This window comes from Chionomys nivalis, chromosome 12 (genome assembly GCF_950005125.1).
Source record: "Chionomys nivalis chromosome 12, mChiNiv1.1, whole genome shotgun sequence".
Classification (NCBI taxonomy): Eukaryota; Metazoa; Chordata; class Mammalia; order Rodentia; family Cricetidae; genus Chionomys; species Chionomys nivalis.
The window spans coordinates 75916483-75942348 of record NC_080097.1 but is presented as its reverse complement, the minus strand read 5'-3'; positions in this window follow the sequence as shown (position 1 = coordinate 75942348).

Sequence of the window (25866 nt, the reverse complement as noted above, 5' to 3'; positions counted from 1 at the left end):
AGATTCTACAGAGAAAAGGAACACGGATCTCACTTCTAACAAGCCTTTGACATGTCACAAAGAACTGCTTTGCTTTACAGAAAAGACATGTGCGTTTCTTACTAAAGCATTTCAAGAAATGAATACACTTTCAAAAGAATGTGATTATCTTTCAAATAAAGCTTCTACAGAGAAAAGGAATACTGATCTCACTTCAAACAATACTTTGACATGTCGCAAACAATTGCTTCTCTTTAACAAGATACACGTGGGTTTCTTAGTAAAGCTTTTCAAGAAATGAATGAATACACTTTCAAAAGAACGTGATTATATTTCAAAGCATAGCTTCTACAGAGAAAAGGAACACTGATCTCACTTCTAACAGTAATTTGACATGTCGCAAACAACTTTTCTTTACACAGAAAGACGTGTGTTTCTTACTAAAGCTATTTATAAAATGAATACACTTTCCAAAGAATGTGACTTTCTTTCAAAGTAAAGCTTCTACGGAGAAAAGGAACATTGATATCACTTCTAACAATAATTTGACACGTCGCAAACAACTGCTTCTCTTTACAGGGAAACACATGTGTGTTTCTTCCTAAAGCTTTTCATGAAATGAATACACTTTGAAATAAATGTGATTATCTTTCAAAGTAAAGCTTCTACAGAGAAAGGAACACTTATCTCTCTTCCAAAAATACTTTGACATGTCGCAAAAAATGGCTTTTCTTTACAGAGAAACAGTTGTGCGTTTCTTACTAAAGCTATTTTTGAAATGAATACACTTTCAAAACAATGAGATTATCTTTCAAAGTAAAGCTTGTAGAGAGAAAAGAAAACTGTTCTCATTTTTAACAGTAATTTGACATGTCACAAACAACTGCTTTTCTTTAGAGAGAAATACATGTATGTTTCTTACTAAAGATTTTCAAGAAATGTATACACTTTCAAAAGAACGTGATTATCTTTCAAATTAAAGCTTGTACAGAGAAAAGGAATATTGATCTCACTTCAAACAATATTTTGACATGTCCCAAACAACTGCTTCTCCTAACCAAGTAACACATGTGCTTTGCTTACTAAAGTTTTAAAGAAATGAATACACTTTTAAAAGAACATGATTATATTTCAAAGCAGAGTTTCTACAGAGAATGGAACACTGATCTCACTTCTAACAATACTTTGACATGTCGCAAACAACTGCTTCTCTTTACAGAGAAACACTTGTGCGTTTCTTACTAAAGCTATTAATGAAATGAATACACTTTCAGAAGAATATGATTATCTTTCAAAGTAAAGTTGTACAGAGAAAGGTAAACTGATCTCACTTCTAACAATACTTTGACATGTCGCAAACAACTGCTTCTCTTTACCAAGAAACACATGTGTTTCTAACTAAAGCTGTTCAAGAAATGTATACACTTTCAAAAGAATGTGATTATCCTTCAAAGTAAAGCTTGTACAAAGAAAAGGAACACTGATATCACTTCTAACAAGACGTTGACATGTCGCAAAAAACTGCTTCTCTTTATCAAGAAACACATGTGTGTTAGTTACTAAAGCTTTTCAGGAAATGAATACACTTTCAAAAGAATGTGATTATCTTTCAAAGTAAATCTTGTACCTAGAAAAGGAATATTGACCTCACTTCAAACAACACTTTGACATGTCGCAAACAACTGCTTCTCCTTACCAAGTAACACAAGTGCGTTTTAACTAAAGCTTTTCAGGAAAGAATACAGTTTCAAAATAGCGTGATTATCTTTCAATGTAAAGCTTGTACAGAGAAAAGGAACACTGATCTCACTTCTAACAATACTTTGACATGTCGTAAACAATGGCTTCTCTTTACAAGGAACAGTTGTGCATTTCTTACTTAAGTTATTTATGAAATGAATACACTTTCAAAGAATGTGATTATCTTTAAAAGTAAAGTTTCTAAAGAGAAATGAACACTGACCTCACTTCTAACAAGGCTTTGACATGTCAGAAACAACTGCCTTTCCTTACCAAGAAACACATGTGTGTTATTACTAAAGCATTTAAAGAAATAAATACACTTTCAAAAGAACGTGATTATATTTCAAATTAAAGCTTGCACACAGAAAATGACTACTGATCTCACTTCTAACAATACTTTGACATGTCGAAAACAACTGCTTCTCCTTACAGAGAAACACATGTGTGTTTCTTACAAAAGTATTTCATGAAATAAATGCACTTTCAAAAAAACGTGATTATCTTCCAAAGTAAAGCTTCTATAGAGAAAAGGAACACTGATCTCACTTCTCAAAAGACTTTGACATGTAGCAAAAACTGCTTCTCTTTACCAAGAAACACATGTGTTTCTTAATAAAGCTTTTCAAGAGATGAATACACTTTCAAAAGAACATGATTATATTTCAAAGCAAAGCTTCTACAGAGAAAAGTAACACTGATCTCACTTCTAACATTAATTTGCCATGTTGCAAACAACTGCTTTTCTTTACAAAGAAACACTTTTGCGTTTCTTACTAAAGCTATTTTTGAAATGAACTCTTTCAAAACAATGTGATTATCTTCCAAAGTAAAGCTTCTACAGAGAAAAGGAAAACTGATCTCACTTCAAACAGTAATAGATATGTCGGAAAAATCTGCTTCTCTATAAGGAGAAGCACATGTGCATTTCTTAATAAAGCTTTTCCTAAAATGAATACACTTTAAAAAGAACGTGATTATATTTAAAAGCAAAGATTCTACAGAGAAAAGGAACACGGATCTCACTTCTAACAAGCCTTTGACATGTCACAAAGAACTGCTTTGCTTTACAGAAAAAGACATGTGCGTTTCTTACTAAAGCATTTCAAGAAATGAATACACTTTCAAAAGAATGTGATTATCTTTCAAATAAAGCTTCTACAGAGAAAAGGAATACTGATCTCACTTCAAACAATACTTTGACATGTCGCAAACAATTGCTTCTCTTTAACAAGATACACGTGGGTTTCTTAGTAAAGCTTTTCAAGAAATGAATGAATACACTTTCAAAAGAACGTGATTATATTTCAAAGCATAGCTTCTACAGAGAAAAGGAACACTGATCTCACTTCTAACAGTAATTTGACATGTCGCAAACAACTTTTCTTTACACAGAAAGACGTGTGTTTCTTACTAAAGCTATTTATAAAATGAATACACTTTCCAAAGAATGTGACTTTCTTTCAAAGTAAAGCTTCTACGGAGAAAAGGAACATTGATATCACTTCTAACAATAATTTGACACGTCGCAAACAACTGCTTCTCTTTACAGGGAAACACATGTGTGTTTCTTCCTAAAGCTTTTCATGAAATGAATACACTTTGAAATAAATGTGATTATCTTTCAAAGTAAAGCTTCTACAGAGAAAGGAACACTTATCTCTCTTCCAAAAATACTTTGACATGTCGCAAAAAATGGCTTTTCTTTACAGAGAAACAGTTGTGCGTTTCTTACTAAAGCTATTTTTGAAATGAATACACTTTCAAAACAATGAGATTATCTTTCAAAGTAAAGCTTGTAGAGAGAAAAGAAAACTGTTCTCATTTTTAACAGTAATTTGACATGTCACAAACAACTGCTTTTCTTTAGAGAGAAATACATGTATGTTTCTTACTAAAGATTTTCAAGAAATGTATACACTTTCAAAAGAACGTGATTATCTTTCAAATTAAAGCTTGTACAGAGAAAAGGAATATTGATCTCACTTCAAACAATATTTTGACATGTCCCAAACAACTGCTTCTCCTAACCAAGTAACACATGTGCTTTGCTTACTAAAGTTTTAAAGAAATGAATACACTTTTAAAAGAACATGATTATATTTCAAAGCAGAGTTTCTACAGAGAATGGAACACTGATCTCACTTCTAACAATACTTTGACATGTCGCAAACAACTGCTTCTCTTTACAGAGAAACACTTGTGCGTTTCTTACTAAAGCTATTAATGAAATGAATACACTTTCAGAAGAATATGATTATCTTTCAAAGTAAAGTTGTACAGAGAAAGGTAAACTGATCTCACTTCTAACAATACTTTGACATGTCGCAAACAACTGCTTCTCTTTACCAAGAAACACATGTGTTTCTAACTAAAGCTGTTCAAGAAATGTATACACTTTCAAAAGAATGTGATTATCCTTCAAAGTAAAGCTTGTACAAAGAAAAGGAACACTGATATCACTTCTAACAAGACGTTGACATGTCGCAAAAAACTGCTTCTCTTTATCAAGAAACACATGTGTGTTAGTTACTAAAGCTTTTCAGGAAATGAATACACTTTCAAAAGAATGTGATTATCTTTCAAAGTAAATCTTGTACCTAGAAAAGGAATATTGACCTCACTTCAAACAACACTTTGACATGTCGCAAACAACTGCTTCTCCTTACCAAGTAACACAAGTGCGTTTTAACTAAAGCTTTTCAGGAAAGAATACAGTTTCAAAATAGCGTGATTATCTTTCAATGTAAAGCTTGTACAGAGAAAAGGAACACTGATCTCACTTCTAACAATACTTTGACATGTCGTAAACAATGGCTTCTCTTTACAAGGAACAGTTGTGCATTTCTTACTTAAGTTATTTATGAAATGAATACACTTTCAAAGAATGTGATTATCTTTCAAAGTAAAGTTTCTAAAGAGAAATGAACACTGACCTCACTTCTAACAAGGCTTTGACATGTCAGAAACAACTGCCTTTCCTTACCAAGAAACACATGTGTGTTATTACTAAAGCATTTAAAGAAATAAATACACTTTCAAAAGAACGTGATTATATTTCAAATTAAAGCTTGCACACAGAAAATGACTACTGATCTCACTTCTAACAATACTTTGACATGTCGAAAACAACTGCTTCTCCTTACAGAGAAACACATGTGTGTTTCTTACAAAAGTATTTCATGAAATAAATGCACTTTCAAAAAAACGTGATTATCTTCCAAAGTAAAGCTTCTATAGAGAAAAGGAACACTGATCTCACTTCTCAAAAGACTTTGACATGTAGCAAAAACTGCTTCTCTTTACCAAGAAACACATGTGTTTCTTAATAAAGCTTTTCAAGAGATGAATACACTTTCAAAAGAACATGATTATATTTCAAAGCAAAGCTTCTACAGAGAAAAGTAACACTGATCTCACTTCTAACAGTAATTTGCCATGTTGCAAACAACTGCTTTTCTTTACAAAGAAACACTTTTGCGTTTCTTACTAAAGCTATTTTTGAAATGAACTCTTTCAAAACAATGTGATTATCTTCCAAAGTAAAGCTTCTACAGAGAAAAGGAAAACTGATCTCACTTCAAACAGTAATAGATATGTCGAAAAAATCTGCTTCTCTATAAGGAGAAGCACATGTGCATTTCTTAATAAAGCTTTTCCTAAAATGAATACACTTTAAAAAGAACGTGATTATATTTAAAAGCAAAGATTCTACAGAGAAAAGGAACACGGATCTCACTTCTAACAAGCCTTTGACATGTCACAAAGAACTGCTTTGCTTTACAGAAAAAGACATGTGCGTTTCTTACTAAAGCATTTCAAGAAATGAATACACTTTCAAAAGAATGTGATTATCTTTCAAATAAAGCTTCTACAGAGAAAAGGAATACTGATCTCACTTCAAACAATACTTTGACATGTCGCAAACAATTGCTTCTCTTTAACAAGATACACGTGGGTTTCTTAGTAAAGCTTTTCAAGAAATGAATGAATACACTTTCAAAAGAACGTGATTATATTTCAAAGCATAGCTTCTACAGAGAAAAGGAACACTGATCTCACTTCTAACAGTAATTTGACATGTCGCAAACAACTTTTCTTTACACAGAAAGACGTGTGTTTCTTACTAAAGCTATTTATAAAATGAATACACTTTCCAAAGAATGTGACTTTCTTTCAAAGTAAAGCTTCTACGGAGAAAAGGAACATTGATATCACTTCTAACAATAATTTGACACGTCGCAAACAACTGCTTCTCTTTACAGGGAAACACATGTGTGTTTCTTCCTAAAGCTTTTCATGAAATGAATACACTTTGAAATAAATGTGATTATCTTTCAAAGTAAAGCTTCTACAGAGAAAGGAACACTTATCTCTCTTCCAAAAATACTTTGACATGTCGCAAAAAATGGCTTTTCTTTACAGAGAAACAGTTGTGCGTTTCTTACTAAAGCTATTTTTGAAATGAATACACTTTCAAAACAATGAGATTATCTTTCAAAGTAAAGCTTGTAGAGAGAAAAGAAAACTGTTCTCATTTTTAACAGTAATTTGACATGTCACAAACAACTGCTTTTCTTTAGAGAGAAATACATGTATGTTTCTTACTAAAGATTTTCAAGAAATGTATACACTTTCAAAAGAACGTGATTATCTTTCAAATTAAAGCTTGTACAGAGAAAAGGAATATTGATCTCACTTCAAACAATATTTTGACATGTCCCAAACAACTGCTTCTCCTAACCAAGTAACACATGTGCTTTGCTTACTAAAGTTTTAAAGAAATGAATACACTTTTAAAAGAACATGATTATATTTCAAAGCAGAGTTTCTACAGAGAATGGAACACTGATCTCACTTCTAACAATACTTTGACATGTCGCAAACAACTGCTTCTCTTTACAGAGAAACACTTGTGCGTTTCTTACTAAAGCTATTAATGAAATGAATACACTTTCAGAAGAATATGATTATCTTTCAAAGTAAAGTTGTACAGAGAAAGGTAAACTGATCTCACTTCTAACAATACTTTGACATGTCGCAAACAACTGCTTCTCTTTACCAAGAAACACATGTGTTTCTAACTAAAGCTGTTCAAGAAATGTATACACTTTCAAAAGAATGTGATTATCCTTCAAAGTAAAGCTTGTACAAAGAAAAGGAACACTGATATCACTTCTAACAAGACGTTGACATGTCGCAAAAAACTGCTTCTCTTTATCAAGAAACACATGTGTGTTAGTTACTAAAGCTTTTCAGGAAATGAATACACTTTCAAAAGAATGTGATTATCTTTCAAAGTAAATCTTGTACCTAGAAAAGGAATATTGACCTCACTTCAAACAACACTTTGACATGTCGCAAACAACTGCTTCTCCTTACCAAGTAACACAAGTGCGTTTTAACTAAAGCTTTTCAGGAAAGAATACAGTTTCAAAATAGCGTGATTATCTTTCAATGTAAAGCTTGTACAGAGAAAAGGAACACTGATCTCACTTCTAACAATACTTTGACATGTCGTAAACAATGGCTTCTCTTTACAAGGAACAGTTGTGCATTTCTTACTTAAGTTATTTATGAAATGAATACACTTTCAAAGAATGTGATTATCTTTCAAAGTAAAGTTTCTAAAGAGAAATGAACACTGACCTCACTTCTAACAAGGCTTTGACATGTCAGAAACAACTGCCTTTCCTTACCAAGAAACACATGTGTGTTATTACTAAAGCATTTAAAGAAATAAATACACTTTCAAAAGAACGTGATTATATTTCAAATTAAAGCTTGCACACAGAAAATGACTACTGATCTCACTTCTAACAATACTTTGACATGTCGAAAACAACTGCTTCTCCTTACAGAGAAACACATGTGTGTTTCTTACAAAAGTATTTCATGAAATAAATGCACTTTCAAAAAAACGTGATTATCTTCCAAAGTAAAGCTTCTATAGAGAAAAGGAACACTGATCTCACTTCTCAAAAGACTTTGACATGTAGCAAAAACTGCTTCTCTTTACCAAGAAACACATGTGTTTCTTAATAAAGCTTTTCAAGAGATGAATACACTTTCAAAAGAACATGATTATATTTCAAAGCAAAGCTTCTACAGAGAAAAGTAACACTGATCTCACTTCTAACAGTAATTTGCCATGTTGCAAACAACTGCTTTTCTTTACAAAGAAACACTTTTGCGTTTCTTACTAAAGCTATTTTTGAAATGAACTCTTTCAAAACAATGTGATTATCTTCCAAAGTAAAGCTTCTACAGAGAAAAGGAAAACTGATCTCACTTCAAACAGTAATAGATATGTCGAAAAAATCTGCTTCTCTATAAGGAGAAGCACATGTGCATTTCTTAATAAAGCTTTTCCTAAAATGAATACACTTTAAAAAGAACGTGATTATATTTAAAAGCAAAGATTCTACAGAGAAAAGGAACACGGATCTCACTTCTAACAAGCCTTTGACATGTCACAAAGAACTGCTTTGCTTTACAGAAAAAGACATGTGCGTTTCTTACTAAAGCATTTCAAGAAATGAATACACTTTCAAAAGAATGTGATTATCTTTCAAATAAAGCTTCTACAGAGAAAAGGAATACTGATCTCACTTCAAACAATACTTTGACATGTCGCAAACAATTGCTTCTCTTTAACAAGATACACGTGGGTTTCTTAGTAAAGCTTTTCAAGAAATGAATGAATACACTTTCAAAAGAACGTGATTATATTTCAAAGCATAGCTTCTACAGAGAAAAGGAACACTGATCTCACTTCTAACAGTAATTTGACATGTCGCAAACAACTTTTCTTTACACAGAAAGACGTGTGTTTCTTACTAAAGCTATTTATAAAATGAATACACTTTCCAAAGAATGTGACTTTCTTTCAAAGTAAAGCTTCTACGGAGAAAAGGAACATTGATATCACTTCTAACAATAATTTGACACGTCGCAAACAACTGCTTCTCTTTACAGGGAAACACATGTGTGTTTCTTCCTAAAGCTTTTCATGAAATGAATACACTTTGAAATAAATGTGATTATCTTTCAAAGTAAAGCTTCTACAGAGAAAGGAACACTTATCTCTCTTCCAAAAATACTTTGACATGTCGCAAAAAATGGCTTTTCTTTACAGAGAAACAGTTGTGCGTTTCTTACTAAAGCTATTTTTGAAATGAATACACTTTCAAAACAATGAGATTATCTTTCAAAGTAAAGCTTGTAGAGAGAAAAGAAAACTGTTCTCATTTTTAACAGTAATTTGACATGTCACAAACAACTGCTTTTCTTTAGAGAGAAATACATGTATGTTTCTTACTAAAGATTTTCAAGAAATGTATACACTTTCAAAAGAACGTGATTATCTTTCAAATTAAAGCTTGTACAGAGAAAAGGAATATTGATCTCACTTCAAACAATATTTTGACATGTCCCAAACAACTGCTTCTCCTAACCAAGTAACACATGTGCTTTGCTTACTAAAGTTTTAAAGAAATGAATACACTTTTAAAAGAACATGATTATATTTCAAAGCAGAGTTTCTACAGAGAATGGAACACTGATCTCACTTCTAACAATACTTTGACATGTCGCAAACAACTGCTTCTCTTTACAGAGAAACACTTGTGCGTTTCTTACTAAAGCTATTAATGAAATGAATACACTTTCAGAAGAATATGATTATCTTTCAAAGTAAAGTTGTACAGAGAAAGGTAAACTGATCTCACTTCTAACAATACTTTGACATGTCGCAAACAACTGCTTCTCTTTACCAAGAAACACATGTGTTTCTAACTAAAGCTGTTCAAGAAATGCATACACTTTCAAAAGAATGTGATTATCCTTCAAAGTAAAGCTTGTACAAAGAAAAGGAACACTGATATCACTTCTAACAAGACGTTGACATGTCGCAAAAAACTGCTTCTCTTTATCAAGAAACACATGTGTGTTAGTTACTAAAGCTTTTCAGGAAATGAATACACTTTCAAAAGAATGTGATTATCTTTCAAAGTAAATCTTGTACCTAGAAAAGGAATATTGACCTCACTTCAAACAACACTTTGACATGTCGCAAACAACTGCTTCTCCTTACCAAGTAACACAAGTGCGTTTTAACTAAAGCTTTTCAGGAAAGAATACAGTTTCAAAATAGCGTGATTATCTTTCAATGTAAAGCTTGTACAGAGAAAAGGAACACGGATCTCACTTCTAACAATACTTTGACATGTCGTAAACAATGGCTTCTCTTTACAAGGAACAGTTGTGCATTTCTTACTTAAGTTATTTATGAAATGAATACACTTTCAAAGAATGTGATTATCTTTCAAAGTAAAGTTTCTAAAGAGAAATGAACACTGACCTCACTTCTAACAAGGCTTTGACATGTCAGAAACAACTGCCTTTCCTTACCAAGAAACACATGTGTGTTATTACTAAAGCATTTAAAGAAATAAATACACTTTCAAAAGAACGTGATTATATTTCAAATTAAAGCTTGCACACAGAAAATGACTACTGATCTCACTTCTAACAATACTTTGACATGTCGAAAACAACTGCTTCTCCTTACAGAGAAACACATGTGTGTTTCTTACAAAAGTATTTCATGAAATAAATGCACTTTCAAAAAAACGTGATTATCTTCCAAAGTAAAGCTTCTATAGAGAAAAGGAACACTGATCTCACTTCTCAAAAGACTTTGACATGTAGCAAAAACTGCTTCTCTTTACCAAGAAACACATGTGTTTCTTAATAAAGCTTTTCAAGAGATGAATACACTTTCAAAAGAACATGATTATATTTCAAAGCAAAGCTTCTACAGAGAAAAGTAACACTGATCTCACTTCTAACAGTAATTTGCCATGTTGCAAACAACTGCTTTTCTTTACAAAGAAACACTTTTGCGTTTCTTACTAAAGCTATTTTTGAAATGAACTCTTTCAAAACAATGTGATTATCTTCCAAAGTAAAGCTTCTACAGAGAAAAGGAAAACTGATCTCACTTCAAACAGTAATAGATATGTCGAAAAAATCTGCTTCTCTATAAGGAGAAGCACATGTGCATTTCTTAATAAAGCTTTTCCTAAAATGAATACACTTTAAAAAGAACGTGATTATATTTAAAAGCAAAGATTCTACAGAGAAAAGGAACACGGATCTCACTTCTAACAAGCCTTTGACATGTCACAAAGAACTGCTTTGCTTTACAGAAAAAGACATGTGCGTTTCTTACTAAAGCATTTCAAGAAATGAATACACTTTCAAAAGAATGTGATTATCTTTCAAATAAAGCTTCTACAGAGAAAAGGAATACTGATCTCACTTCAAACAATACTTTGACATGTCGCAAACAATTGCTTCTCTTTAACAAGATACACGTGGGTTTCTTAGTAAAGCTTTTCAAGAAATGAATGAATACACTTTCAAAAGAACGTGATTATATTTCAAAGCATAGCTTCTACAGAGAAAAGGAACACTGATCTCACTTCTAACAGTAATTTGACATGTCGCAAACAACTTTTCTTTACACAGAAAGACGTGTGTTTCTTACTAAAGCTATTTATAAAATGAATACACTTTCCAAAGAATGTGACTTTCTTTCAAAGTAAAGCTTCTACGGAGAAAAGGAACATTGATATCACTTCTAACAATAATTTGACACGTCGCAAACAACTGCTTCTCTTTACAGGGAAACACATGTGTGTTTCTTCCTAAAGCTTTTCATGAAATGAATACACTTTGAAATAAATGTGATTATCTTTCAAAGTAAAGCTTCTACAGAGAAAGGAACACTTATCTCTCTTCCAAAAATACTTTGACATGTCGCAAAAAATGGCTTTTCTTTACAGAGAAACAGTTGTGCGTTTCTTACTAAAGCTATTTTTGAAATGAATACACTTTCAAAACAATGAGATTATCTTTCAAAGTAAAGCTTGTAGAGAGAAAAGAAAACTGTTCTCATTTTTAACAGTAATTTGACATGTCACAAACAACTGCTTTTCTTTAGAGAGAAATACATGTATGTTTCTTACTAAAGATTTTCAAGAAATGTATACACTTTCAAAAGAACGTGATTATCTTTCAAATTAAAGCTTGTACAGAGAAAAGGAATATTGATCTCACTTCAAACAATATTTTGACATGTCCCAAACAACTGCTTCTCCTAACCAAGTAACACATGTGCTTTGCTTACTAAAGTTTTAAAGAAATGAATACACTTTTAAAAGAACATGATTATATTTCAAAGCAGAGTTTCTACAGAGAATGGAACACTGATCTCACTTCTAACAATACTTTGACATGTCGCAAACAACTGCTTCTCTTTACAGAGAAACACTTGTGCGTTTCTTACTAAAGCTATTAATGAAATGAATACACTTTCAGAAGAATATGATTATCTTTCAAAGTAAAGTTGTACAGAGAAAGGTAAACTGATCTCACTTCTAACAATACTTTGACATGTCGCAAACAACTGCTTCTCTTTACCAAGAAACACATGTGTTTCTAACTAAAGCTGTTCAAGAAATGTATACACTTTCAAAAGAATGTGATTATCCTTCAAAGTAAAGCTTGTACAAAGAAAAGGAACACTGATATCACTTCTAACAAGACGTTGACATGTCGCAAAAAACTGCTTCTCTTTATCAAGAAACACATGTGTGTTAGTTACTAAAGCTTTTCAGGAAATGAATACACTTTCAAAAGAATGTGATTATCTTTCAAAGTAAATCTTGTACCTAGAAAAGGAATATTGACCTCACTTCAAACAACACTTTGACATGTCGCAAACAACTGGTTCTCCTTACCAAGTAACACAAGTGCGTTTTAACTAAAGCTTTTCAGGAAAGAATACAGTTTCAAAATAGCGTGATTATCTTTCAATGTAAAGCTTGTACAGAGAAAAGGAACACGGATCTCACTTCTAACAATACTTTGACATGTCGTAAACAATGGCTTCTCTTTACAAGGAACAGTTGTGCATTTCTTACTTAAGTTATTTATGAAATGAATACACTTTCAAAGAATGTGATTATCTTTCAAAGTAAAGTTTCTAAAGAGAAATGAACACTGATCTCACTTCTAACAAGGCTTTGACATGTCAGAAACAACTGCCTTTCCTTACCAAGAAACACATGTGTGTTATTACTAAAGCATTTAAAGAAATAAATACACTTTCAAAAGAACGTGATTATATTTCAAATTAAAGCTTGCACACAGAAAATGACTACTGATCTCACTTCTAACAATACTTTGACATGTCGAAAACAACTGCTTCTCCTTACAGAGAAACACATGTGTGTTTCTTACAAAAGTATTTCATGAAATAAATGCACTTTCAAAAAAACGTGATTATCTTCCAAAGTAAAGCTTCTATAGAGAAAAGGAACACTGATCTCACTTCTCAAAAGACTTTGACATGTAGCAAAAACTGCTTCTCTTTACCAAGAAACACATGTGTTTCTTAATAAAGCTTTTCAAGAGATGAATACACTTTCAAAAGAACATGATTATATTTCAAAGCAAAGCTTCTACAGAGAAAAGTAACACTGATCTCACTTCTAACAGTAATTTGCCATGTTGCAAACAACTGCTTTTCTTTACAAAGAAACACTTTTGCGTTTCTTACTAAAGCTATTTTTGAAATGAACTCTTTCAAAACAATGTGATTATCTTCCAAAGTAAAGCTTCTACAGAGAAAAGGAAAACTGATCTCACTTCAAACAGTAATAGATATGTCGAAAAAATCTGCTTCTCTATAAGGAGAAGCACATGTGCATTTCTTAATAAAGCTTTTCCTAAAATGAATACACTTTAAAAAGAACGTGATTATATTTAAAAGCAAAGATTCTACAGAGAAAAGGAACACGGATCTCACTTCTAACAAGCCTTTGACATGTCACAAAGAACTGCTTTGCTTTACAGAAAAAGACATGTGCGTTTCTTACTAAAGCATTTCAAGAAATGAATACACTTTCAAAAGAATGTGATTATCTTTCAAATAAAGCTTCTACAGAGAAAAGGAATACTGATCTCACTTCAAACAATACTTTGACATGTCGCAAACAATTGCTTCTCTTTAACAAGATACACGTGGGTTTCTTAGTAAAGCTTTTCAAGAAATGAATGAATACACTTTCAAAAGAACGTGATTATATTTCAAAGCATAGCTTCTACAGAGAAAAGGAACACTGATCTCACTTCTAACAGTAATTTGACATGTCGCAAACAACTTTTCTTTACACAGAAAGACGTGTGTTTCTTACTAAAGCTATTTATAAAATGAATACACTTTCCAAAGAATGTGACTTTCTTTCAAAGTAAAGCTTCTACGGAGAAAAGGAACATTGATATCACTTCTAACAATAATTTGACACGTCGCAAACAACTGCTTCTCTTTACAGGGAAACACATGTGTGTTTCTTCCTAAAGCTTTTCATGAAATGAATACACTTTGAAATAAATGTGATTATCTTTCAAAGTAAAGCTTCTACAGAGAAAGGAACACTTATCTCTCTTCCAAAAATACTTTGACATGTCGCAAAAAATGGCTTTTCTTTACAGAGAAACAGTTGTGCGTTTCTTACTAAAGCTATTTTTGAAATGAATACACTTTCAAAACAATGAGATTATCTTTCAAAGTAAAGCTTGTAGAGAGAAAAGAAAACTGTTCTCATTTTTAACAGTAATTTGACATGTCACAAACAACTGCTTTTCTTTAGAGAGAAATACATGTATGTTTCTTACTAAAGATTTTCAAGAAATGTATACACTTTCAAAAGAACGTGATTATCTTTCAAATTAAAGCTTGTACAGAGAAAAGGAATATTGATCTCACTTCAAACAATATTTTGACATGTCCCAAACAACTGCTTCTCCTAACCAAGTAACACATGTGCTTTGCTTACTAAAGTTTTAAAGAAATGAATACACTTTTAAAAGAACATGATTATATTTCAAAGCAGAGTTTCTACAGAGAATGGAACACTGATCTCACTTCTAACAATACTTTGACATGTCGCAAACAACTGCTTCTCTTTACAGAGAAACACTTGTGCGTTTCTTACTAAAGCTATTAATGAAATGAATACACTTTCAGAAGAATATGATTATCTTTCAAAGTAAAGTTGTACAGAGAAAGGTAAACTGATCTCACTTCTAACAATACTTTGACATGTCGCAAACAACTGCTTCTCTTTACCAAGAAACACATGTGTTTCTAACTAAAGCTGTTCAAGAAATGTATACACTTTCAAAAGAATGTGATTATCCTTCAAAGTAAAGCTTGTACAAAGAAAAGGAACACTGATATCACTTCTAACAAGACGTTGACATGTCGCAAAAAACTGCTTCTCTTTATCAAGAAACACATGTGTGTTAGTTACTAAAGCTTTTCAGGAAATGAATACACTTTCAAAAGAATGTGATTATCTTTCAAAGTAAATCTTGTACCTAGAAAAGGAATATTGACCTCACTTCAAACAACACTTTGACATGTCGCAAACAACTGCTTCTCCTTACCAAGTAACACAAGTGCGTTTTAACTAAAGCTTTTCAGGAAAGAATACAGTTTCAAAATAGCGTGATTATCTTTCAATGTAAAGCTTGTACAGAGAAAAGGAACACTGATCTCACTTCTAACAATACTTTGACATGTCATAAACAATGGCTTCTCTTTACAAGGAACAGTTGTGCATTTCTTACTTAAGTTATTTATGAAATGAATACACTTTCAAAGAATGTGATTATCTTTCAAAGTAAAGTTTCTAAAGAGAAATGAACACTGATCTCACTTCTAACAAGGCTTTGACATGTCAGAAACAACTGCCTTTCCTTACCAAGAAACACATGTGTGTTATTACTAAAGCATTTAAAGAAATAAATACACTTTCAAAAGAACGTGATTATATTTCAAATTAAAGCTTGCACACAGAAAATGACTACTGATCTCACTTCTAACAATACTTTGACATGTCGAAAACAACTGCTTCTCCTTACAGAGAAACACATGTGTGTTTCTTACAAAAGTATTTCATGAAATAAATGCACTTTCAAAAAAACGTGATTATCTTCCAAAGTAAAGCTTCTATAGAGAAAAGGAACACTGATCTCACTTCTCAAAAGACTTTGACATGTAGCAAAAACTGCTTCTCTTTACCAAGAAACACATGTGTTTCTTAATAAAGCTTTTCAAGAGATGAATACACTTTCAAAAGAACATGATTATATTTCAAAGCAAAGCTTCTACAGAGAAAAGTAACACTGATCTCACTTCTAACAGTAATTTGCCATGTTGCAAACAACTGCTTTTCTTTACAAAGAAACACTTTTGCGTTTCTTACTAAAGCTATTTTTGAAATGAACTCTTTCAAAACAATGTGATTATCTTCCAAAGTAAAGCTTCTACAGAGAAAAGGAAAACTGATCTCACTTCAAACAGTAATAGATATGTCGAAAAAATCTGCTTCTCTATAAGGAGAAGCACATGTGCATTTCTTAATAAAGCTTTTCCTAAAATGAATACACTTTAAAAAGAACGTGATTATATTTAAAAGCAAAGATTCTACAGAGAAAAGGAACACGGATCTCACTTCTAACAAGCCTTTGACATGTCACAAAGAACTGCTTTGCTTTACAGAAAAAGACATGTGCGTTTCTTACTAAAGCATTTCAAGAAATGAATACACTTTCAAAAGAATGTGATTATCTTTCAAATAAAGCTTCTACAGAGAAAAGGAATACTGATCTCACTTCAAACAATACTTTGACATGTCGCAAACAATTGCTTCTCTTTAACAAGATACACGTGGGTTTCTTAGTAAAGCTTTTCAAGAAATGAATACACTTTCAAAAGAACGTGATTATATTTCAAAGCATAGCTTCTACAGAGAAAAGGAACACTGATCTCACTTCTAACAGTAATTTGACATGTCGCAAACAACTTTTCTTTACACAGAAAGACGTGTGTTTCTTACTAAAGCTATTTATAAAATGAATACACTTTCCAAAGAATGTGACTTTCTTTCAAAGTAAAGCTTCTACGGAGAAAAGGAACATTGATATCACTTCTAACAATAATTTGACACGTCGCAAACAACTGCTTCTCTTTACAGGGAAACACATGTGTGTTTCTTCCTAAAGCTTTTCATGAAATGAATACACTTTGAAATAAATGTGATTATCTTTCAAAGTAAAGCTTCTACAGAGAAAGGAACACTTATCTCTCTTCCAAAAATACTTTGACATGTCGCAAAAAATGGCTTTTCTTTACAGAGAAACAGTTGTGCGTTTCTTACTAAAGCTATTTTTGAAATGAATACACTTTCAAAACAATGAGATTATCTTTCAAAGTAAAGCTTGTAGAGAGAAAAGAAAACTGTTCTCATTTTTAACAGTAATTTGACATGTCACAAACAACTGCTTTTCTTTAGAGAGAAATACATGTATGTTTCTTACTAAAGATTTTCAAGAAATGTATACACTTTCAAAAGAACGTGATTATCTTTCAAATTAAAGCTTGTACAGAGAAAAGGAATATTGATCTCACTTCAAACAATATTTTGACATGTCCCAAACAACTGCTTCTCCTAACCAAGTAACACATGTGCTTTGCTTACTAAAGTTTTAAAGAAATGAATACACTTTTAAAAGAACATGATTATATTTCAAAGCAGAGTTTCTACAGAGAATGGAACACTGATCTCACTTCTAACAATACTTTGACATGTCGCAAACAACTGCTTCTCTTTACAGAGAAACACTTGTGCGTTTCTTACTAAAGCTATTAATGAAATGAATACACTTTCAGAAGAATATGATTATCTTTCAAAGTAAAGTTGTACAGAGAAAGGTAAACTGATCTCACTTCTAACAATACTTTGACATGTCGCAAACAACTGCTTCTCTTTACCAAGAAACACATGTGTTTCTAACTAAAGCTGTTCAAGAAATGTATACACTTTCAAAAGAATGTGATTATCCTTCAAAGTAAAGCTTGTACAAAGAAAAGGAACACTGATATCACTTCTAACAAGACGTTGACATGTCGCAAAAAACTGCTTCTCTTTATCAAGAAACACATGTGTGTTAGTTACTAAAGCTTTTCAGGAAATGAATACACTTTCAAAAGAATGTGATTATCTTTCAAAGTAAATCTTGTACCTAGAAAAGGAATATTGACCTCACTTCAAACAACACTTTGACATGTCGCAAACAACTGCTTCTCCTTACCAAGTAACACAAGTGCGTTTTAACTAAAGCTTTTCAGGAAAGAATACAGTTTCAAAATAGCGTGATTATCTTTCAATGTAAAGCTTGTACAGAGAAAAGGAACACTGATCTCACTAATAACAATACTTTGCCATGTCGCAAAAAATGGCCTCTCTTTACAGAGAAACACATGTGCGTTTCTTACTAAAGCTATTTATGAAATAAATACACTTTCAAAGAATGTGGTTAGCTTTCAAATTAAAGCTTCTACAGAGAAAAGCAACACTGATCTCAGGTCTAATAGGACGTTGACATGTCACAAACAACTGCTTCTCATTACCAAGAAACACATGTGCGTTTCTTACTAAAGTTTTTAAAGAAATGAATACACTTTTTAAAGAACCAATTGTATTGCAAAGCAAAGCTTCTACAGAGAATGGAACACTGATCTCCCTTCTAACAATACTTTGACATGTCGCAAACAACAGCTTCTCTTTGCAGAGAAACACTTGTGCGTTTCTTACTAAAGCTATTAATGAAATGAATACACTTTCAAAGAATGTGATTATCTTTCAAAGTAAAGCTTCTACAGAGAAATGAATACTGATCACACTTCTAACAAGACTTTGACATGTCAGAAACAACTGCTTCTCTTTACCAAGACACACATGAGCATTATTACTAAAGCATTTCTAGAAATGAATACACTTTCATAAGAACGTGACTATATTTCAAAATAAAGCTTCCACAGAGAAAATGAACACTGATCTCACTTCTAACAGTAATGTGACATGTCGAAAAGAAGTGCTTTTCTTTACAGAGAAACACATGTACATTTCTTACTAAAGCTTATCATGAAATGAATACACTTTCAAAAGAATATGATTATACTTCAAAGCAAAGCTTCTACAGAGAAAAGGAACACTGATCTCACTTCTAAAAATACTTGACATGTCGGAAAAAAATGCTTCTCTTTACAGAGAAACACATATGCGTTTCTTCCTAATGCTTTTCATGAAATGAATACACTTTGAAAAGAATGTGATTATCTTTCAAAGTAAAGCTTTTACAGAGAAAGGAACACTGATCTCTCTTCTAAAAATACTTTGACATGATGCATAATACGGCCTTTCTTTACAGAGAAACAACAGTGCGTTTCATACTAAAGTTATATATGAAACTAATACACTTTCAAAAAACGTGATTATCTTTCAAAATAAAGCTTTGACAGAGAAAAGGAAAACGGATCTCACTTCTAATAGATATTTGACAGTTGCAAACATCTGCTTCTTTACAGAGAAACTCATGTGTGTTTCATACTAAAACTTTTTAAGAAATGAATACACATTCAAAAGAACGTGATTATCATTCAAAGCCAAGCTTCTACAGAGGATGGAACACTGATCTCACTTCTAACTACACTTTGGCATTTAGGAAACAATTGAATCTCTTTACCAAGTAACACGTGTGTTTCTTACTAAAGCTAATCCTGAAATGAATACACTTTCAAAGGAATGTGATTATCTTTCAAAGTAAAGCTTCTACACAGAAAGGAACACTGATCTCTCTTCTAACAATACTTTGACATGTCGCAAAAAATGGCCTCTCTTTAGAGAAACACATGTGCGTTTCTTACTAAAGCTATTTATGAAATGAACACCCTTTCAAAAGAATGTGACTTTCTTTCAAAGTAAACCTGCTACAGAGAAAAGGAATACTGATTTCACTTCAAACAATACTTTGAATGTCGTAAACAACTGCTTCTCCTTACCAAGATACACATGTGTGTTTCATGCTAAAGCTTTTCAAGAAATGAATACACTTTCAAAAGAATGTGAATATCTTTCAAAGTAAAGCTTGTACAGAGAAAAGGAATACGGATCTCACTTCTACCAATACTTTAACATGTTCCAAAGAACTGCTTCTCTTTACAGAAAAACACATGTGCTTTTCTTACAAAAGCATTTCATGAAATAAATACACATTCAAAAGAACGTTATTATCTTTCAAAGTAAAACTTCTGCAGAGAAAAGGAAAACTAATCTCACTTCTAACAGTAATTTGACATGTCGCAAACATCTGCTTCTCTTTACAGAGAAACACATGTGCGTTTCTTACTAAAGCTTTTCAAGATATGAATACACTTTCAAAAGAACATGTTTATATTTCAAAACAAAGATTCTACAGAGAAAAGGAACACTGATCTCACTTCTACCAATACTTTGACATGTCGTAAACAATGGCTTCTTTACAAGGAACAGTTGTGCGTTTCTTACTTAAGTTATTTATGAAATGAATACACTTTGAAAGAATGTGATTATCTTTCAAAGTAAAGTTTCTAAAGAGAAATGAACACTGATCTCACTTCTAACAAGGCTTTGACATGTCAGAAACAACTGCCTATCCTTACCAAGAAACACATGTGTGTTATTACTAAAGCATTTAAAGAAATAAATACACTTTCAAAAGAACGTGATTATATTTCAAATTAAAGCTTGCACACAGAAAATGACTACTGATCTCACTTCTAACAATACTTTGACATGTCGAAAACAACTGCTTCTCCTTACAGAGAAACACATGTATGTTTCTTACAAAAGTATTTCATGAAATAAATTCACTTTCAAAAAAACGTGATTATCTTCCAAAGTAAAGCTTCTATAGAGAAAAGGAACACTGATCTCACTTCTCAAAAGACTTTGACATGTAGCAAAAACTGCTTCTCTTTACCAAGAAACACATGTGTTTCTTAATAAAGCTTTTCAAGAGATGAATACACTTTCAAAAGAACATGATTATATTTCAAAGCAAAGCTTCTACAGAGAAAAGTAACACTGATCTCACTTCTAACAGTAATTTGCCATGTTGCAAACAACTGCTTTTCTTTACAAAGAAACACTTTTGCGTTTCTTACTAAAGCTATTTTTGAAATGAACTCTTTCAAAACAATGTGATTATCTTCCAAAGTAAAGCTTCTACAGAGAAAAGGAAAACTGATCTCACTTCAAACAGTAATAGATATGTCGAAAAAATCTGCTTCTCTATAAGGAGAAGCACATGTGCATTTCTTAATAAAGCTTTTCCTAAAATGAATACACTTTAAAAAGAACGTGATTATATTTAAAAGCAAAGATTCTACAGAGAAAAGGAACACGGATCTCACTTCTAACAAGCCTTTGACATGTCACAAAGAACTGCTTTGCTTTACAGAAAAAGACATGTGCGTTTCTTACTAAAGCATTTCAAGAAATGAATACACTTTCAAAAGAATGTGATTATCTTTCAAATAAAGCTTCTACAGAGAAAAGGAATACTGATCTCACTTCAAACAATACTTTGACATGTCGCAAACAATTGCTTCTCTTTAACAAGATACACGTGGGTTTCTTAGTAAAGCTTTTCAAGAAATGAATGAATACACTTTCAAAAGAACGTGATTATATTTCAAAGCATAGCTTCTACAGAGAAAAGGAACACTGATCTCACTTCTAACAGTAATTTGACATGTCGCAAACAACTTTTCTTTACACAGAAAGACGTGTGTTTCTTACTAAAGCTATTTATAAAATGAATACACTTTCCAAAGAATGTGACTTTCTTTCAAAGTAAAGCTTCTACGGAGAAAAGGAACATTGATATCACTTCTAACAATAATTTGACACGTCGCAAACAACTGCTTCTCTTTACAGGGAAACACATGTGTGTTTCTTCCTAAAGCTTTTCATGAAATGAATACACTTTGAAATAAATGTGATTATCTTTCAAAGTAAAGCTTCTACAGAGAAAGGAACACTTATCTCTCTTCCAAAAATACTTTGACATGTCGCAAAAAATGGCTTTTCTTTACAGAGAAACAGTTGTGCGTTTCTTACTAAAGCTATTTTTGAAATGAATACACTTTCAAAACAATGAGATTATCTTTCAAAGTAAAGCTTGTAGAGAGAAAAGAAAACTGTTCTCATTTTTAACAGTAATTTGACATGTCACAAACAACTGCTTTTCTTTAGAGAGAAATACATGTATGTTTCTTACTAAAGATTTTCAAGAAATGTATACACTTTCAAAAGAACGTGATTATCTTTCAAATTAAAGCTTGTACAGAGAAAAGGAATATTGATCTCACTTCAAACAATATTTTGACATGTCCCAAACAACTGCTTCTCCTAACCAAGTAACACATGTGCTTTGCTTACTAAAGTTTTAAAGAAATGAATACACTTTTAAAAGAACATGATTATATTTCAAAGCAGAGTTTCTACAGAGAATGGAACACTGATCTCACTTCTAACAATACTTTGACATGTCGCAAACAACTGCTTCTCTTTACAGAGAAACACTTGTGCATTTCTTACTAAAGCTATTAATGAAATGAATACACTTTCAGAAGAATATGATTATCTTTCAAAGTAAAGTTGTACAGAGAAAGGTAAACTGATCTCACTTCTAACAATACTTTGACATGTCGCAAACAACTGCTTCTCTTTACCAAGAAACACATGTGTTTCTAACTAAAGCTGTTCAAGAAATGTATACACTTTCAAAAGAATGTGATTATCCTTCAAAGTAAAGCTTGTACAAAGAAAAGGAACACTGATATCACTTCTAACAAGACGTTGACATGTCGCAAAAAACTGCTTCTCTTTATCAAGAAACACATGTGTGTTAGTTACTAAAGCTTTTCAGGAAATGAATACACTTTCAAAAGAATGTGATTATCTTTCAAAGTAAATCTTGTACCTAGAAAAGGAATATTGACCTCACTTCAAACAACACTTTGACATGTCGCAAACAACTGCTTCTCCTTACCAAGTAACACAAGTGCGTTTTAACTAAAGCTTTTCAGGAAAGAATACAGTTTCAAAATAGCGTGATTATCTTTCAATGTAAAGCTTGTACAGAGAAAAGGAACACTGATCTCACTTCTACCAATACTTTGACATGTCGTAAACAATTGCTTCTCTTTACAAGGAACAGTTGTGCATTTCTTACTTAAGTTATTTATGAAATGAATACACTTTCAAAGAATGTGATTATCTTTCAAAGTAACGTTTCTAAAGAGAAATGAATACTGATCTCACTTCTAACAAGGCTTTGACATGTCAGAAACAACTGCCTTTCCTTACCAAGAAACACATGTGTGTTATTACTAAAGCATTTAAAGAAATAAATACACTTTCAAAAGAACGTGATTATATTTCAAATTAAAGGTTGCACACAGAAAATGACTACTGATCTCACTTCTAACAATACTTTGACGTGTCGAAAACAACCTGCTTCTCCTTACAGAGAAACACATGTGTGTTTCTTACAAAAGTATTTCATGAAATAAATGCACTTTCAAAAAAACGTGATTATCTTCCAAAGTAAAGCTTCTATAGAGAAAAGGAACACTGATCTCTTCTCAAAAGACTTTGACATGTAGCAAAAACTGCTTCTCTTTACCAAGAAACACATGTGTTTCTTAATAAAGCTTTTCAAGAGATGAATACACTTTCAAAAGAACATGATTATATTTCAAAGCAAAGCTTCTACAGAGAAAAGTAACACTGATCTCACTTCTAACAGTAATTTGCCATGTTGCAAACAACTGCTTTTCTTTACAAAGAAACACTTTTGCGTTTCTTACTAAAGCTATTTTTGAAATGAACTCTTTCAAAACAATGTGATTATCTTCCAAAGTAAAGCTTCTACAGAGAAAAGGAAAACTGATCTCACTTCAAACAGTAATAGATATGTCGAAAAAATCTGCTTCTCTATAAGGAGAAGCACATGTGCATTTCTTAATAAAGCTTTTCCTAAAATGAATACACTTTAAAAAGAACGTGATTATATTTAAAAGCAAAGATTCTACAGAGAAAAGGAACACGGATCTCACTTCTAACAAGCCTTTGACATGTCACAAAGAACTGCTTTGCTTTACAGAAAAAGACATGTGCGTTTCTTACTAAAGCATTTCAAGAAATGAATACACTTTCAAAAGAATGTGATTATCTTTCAAATAAAGCTTCTACAGAGAAAAGGAATACTGATCTCACTTCAAACAATACTTTGACATGTCGCAAACAATTGCTTCTCTTTAACAAGATACACGTGGGTTTCTTAGTAAAGCTTTTCAAGAAATGAATGAATACACTTTCAAAAGAACGTGATTATATTTCAAAGCATAGCTTCTACAGAGAAAAGGAACACTGATCTCACTTCTAACAGTAATTTGACATGTCGCAAACAACTTTTCTTTACACAGAAAGACGTGTGTTTCTTACTAAAGCTATTTATAAAATGAATACACTTTCCAAAGAATGTGACTTTCTTTCAAAGTAAAGCTTCTACGGAGAAAAGGAACATTGATATCACTTCTAACAATAATTTGACACGTCGCAAACAACTGCTTCTCTTTACAGGGAAACACATGTGGGTTTCTTCCTAAAGCTTTTCATGAAATGAATACACTTTGAAATAAATGTGATTATCTTTCAAAGTAAAGCTTCTACAGAGAAAGGAACACTTATCTCTCTTCCAAAAATACTTTGACATGTCGCAAAAAATGGCTTTTCTTTACAGAGAAACAGTTGTGCGTTTCTTACTAAAGCTATTTTTGAAATGAATACACTTTCAAAACAATGAGATTATCTTTCAAAGTAAAGCTTGTAGAGAGAAAAGAAAACTGTTCTCATTTTTAACAGTAATTTGACATGTCACAAACAACTGCTTTTCTTTAGAGAGAAATACATGTATGTTTCTTACTAAAGATTTTCAAGAAATGTATACACTTTCAAAAGAACGTGATTATCTTTCAAATTAAAGCTTGTACAGAGAAAAGGAATATTGATCTCACTTCAAACAATATTTTGACATGTCCCAAACAACTGCTTCTCCTAACCAAGTAACACATGTGCTTTGCTTACTAAAGTTTTAAAGAAATGAATACACTTTTAAAAGAACATGATTATATTTCAAAGCAGAGTTTCTACAGAGAATGGAACACTGATCTCACTTCTAACAATACTTTGACATGTCGCAAACAACTGCTTCTCTTTACAGAGAAACACTTGTGCGTTTCTTACTAAAGCTATTAATGAAATGAATACACTTTCAGAAGAATATGATTATCTTTCAAAGTAAAGTTGTACAGAGAAAGGTAAACTGATCTCACTTCTAACAATACTTTGACATGTCGCAAACAACTGCTTCTCTTTACCAAGAAACACATGTGTTTCTAACTAAAGCTGTTCAAGAAATGTATACACTTTCAAAAGAATGTGATTATCCTTCAAAGTAAAGCTTGTACAAAGAAAAGGAACACTGATATCACTTCTAACAAGACGTTGACATGTCGCAAAAAACTGCTTCTCTTTATCAAGAAACACATGTGTGTTAGTTACTAAAGCTTTTCAGGAAATGAATACACTTTCAAAAGAATGTGATTATCTTTCAAAGTAAATCTTGTACCTAGAAAAGGAATATTGACCTCACTTCAAACAACACTTTGACATGTCGCAAACAACTGCTTCTCCTTACCAAGTAACACAAGTGCGTTTTAACTAAAGCTTTTCAGGAAAGAATACAGTTTCAAAATAGCGTGATTATCTTTCAATGTAAAGCTTGTACAGAGAAAAGGAACACTGATCTCACTTCTAACAATACTTTGACATGTCGTAAACAATGGCTTCTCTTTACAAGGAACAGTTGTGCATTTCTTACTTAAGTTATTTATGAAATGAATACACTTTCAAAGAATGTGATTATCTTTCAAAGTAAAGTTTCTAAAGAGAAATGAATACTGATCTCACTTCTAACAAGGCTTTGACATGTCAGAAACAACTGCCTTTCCTTACCAAGAAACACATGTGTGTTATTACTAAAGCATTTAAAGAAATAAATACACTTTCAAAAGAACGTGATTATATTTCAAATTAAAGGTTGCACACAGAAAATGAC